This window comes from Sceloporus undulatus, chromosome 9, assembly GCF_019175285.1.
Source record: "Sceloporus undulatus isolate JIND9_A2432 ecotype Alabama chromosome 9, SceUnd_v1.1, whole genome shotgun sequence".
In the NCBI taxonomy this organism is placed as follows: Eukaryota; Metazoa; Chordata; class Lepidosauria; order Squamata; family Phrynosomatidae; genus Sceloporus; species Sceloporus undulatus.
In genome coordinates, this window is record NC_056530.1 from 28608627 (window position 1) to 28610552 (window position 1926).

The following is a 1926-nucleotide window of genomic DNA, read 5'->3' on the forward strand; positions in this document are numbered from 1 at the left end:
CCTATTTTGACAAAGACTAACACAAAAAGTGCTAACACAGATGAACACAGCTATCTTCTTAGAAACCCCATCAGAGCACATACAGCAGAGCGGGCAGCTGGGGTTCATCAGCTGTTTTTGGACTGCAACTCCCATGACGCCTCCCCCCTGGCTTTGCAAACCCGTAAATTTCATATGGTTAGACATTTCAACACATGGGGCATGCCCTTTCTGCTTCCTTTACAACAATCCCAAGGGGGGGTATCCATTCCCGCAGAAGGAACGAATCCCCATAGCTATGGTGCAAAGGCTGTCAATTGAATTTAATTGCATCTGTCCCGTGTGCAAGATTGATCCTTGCAAACAGAAAGACAGTGGGTCTGTATTCGGGAACTCTTCCGACAAAGCTCCGATTCTCTGTCTTTCTCTCTTTTCACACATGCACACTGTCACTCTCGTCTTGCTTCTCAGCATCAGCTTAGTCCCCGAAGGAAAGGTTAAGGGGAGGATGTTGGCATGAGCCCCGAAGGGATGCAGCTGTTACATTCAAGCGCAGGAGATTTGCGCTGTCCATGGTACCAGCTCCGCTGGAACGAAAGCAATCGGCTAAAGGGATATTCAGCTCCCAGCTCCACGTCTTTGCTCTCACATGCGCTCCCTTAACGGTGGCAATGGAGATATATCCAATGAATTATATATATATATCTCGCATCTTTCCCACCCGCCCTTCCCCTTGCCAAGTGAAAAGCCACGGAAGACACAACGCGAAATCTGTTTTCTGAATGGAGGGGAAGGGGATTCCGGCTCCAGGTTTTCCGTCCCTCCCTGAACAAGGCTGTGCAGAAATAGCAGGATGCTGGAATCATTCGGCAGTGATGCAGAAGGTATGTGCTTTTTCAGTTCTGGTCCTGATGCTGAGCTTGTGGTGAGGTCTCTGTGGCGCAATGGACGAGCGCGCTGGACTTCTAATCCAGAGGTTCCGGGTTCGAGTCCCGGCAGAGATGGTCTCCAGGACGGGTGTCTTAATTTTTCGCTCGTCGTTGAGTGAAGGGGTTCTAATTAATTATATTTCGTTCGGGAGAATTTTGAAAGGGAAAAATGAATGGCAGAGCTTCAAAAATCCACCAGCGTCATATCGTTCGTCTCCTCCTCTTCAGATCTCAATCGCTAGATTCAAATGCATCGCGTCTTCCTGACTATATTATAGCCTCGCTTCTGAACAGAAGACTCCTTTTCCTTTATTTCTTCTTTTATGGCTACCATTCTTGCATTGCTCCCTATTATAATAAACCACACATTTCGAATCTGAGAGCGCTGGAGAAGAATTTGTTGCTGCCGTTGTTATAATTATATACATATAAATATATCAATTGTTCCTGAAAGGAGACTTCTGACAAAGGAATGAATGCATCTTACAATATATATATCTATAGTAATCCCACCTAAGTTACACTGATCTCCTCTTTTTAACATTTAACAACACAATAGTCTTGTTCAGGTGTGTTCGCACCCACACTTGCCTCTCCCTCGAGACACACGTTCAGAATAGGGATGGATAAGGATTTCATTTGAGTTATGTTTTATTAAGTAGTTGTCAGCATTTCGTTGCATCGAGGGTTGAAAGAACTTGACAGTTTAAAACGTGGGATGTGGAAGAAAGAGAAACTGAGCAATGTGAAGTCAAAGGCTTCAAGAGACGGAGCAATTTAACCATCCAGGTCCAGGCTTTGTGCATTTAGTTCCCAAAAGTCTGACTTCGAATCCTTACCTATCCAGCCATGCTTGTGATGCTGAATTAGGGTTGCCAACTCTTTTTCTCTTTAGACACTTCTCAGCCGAGATAATCAGGTTGGCATAGTATGTGCTGTACCACTCTTGCAATAAATGGCAACACTGTGCAACCGAATGCACAACTAAATGCACAATTGAATGTGGGTCGCATGTACA

At 45.1% G+C, this 1926-nt stretch overlaps 1 non-coding gene across 1 annotated transcript; it reads left to right on the forward strand.

Annotated features, from left to right (window-relative positions):
* The first annotated feature begins 909 nt into the window (after positions 1–909).
* TRNAR-UCU lies at positions 910–983 on the forward strand. Its single transcript has one exon. It is a non-coding gene; the product is annotated as a tRNA-Arg (tRNA).
* Positions 984–1926: the final 943 nt, after the last annotated feature.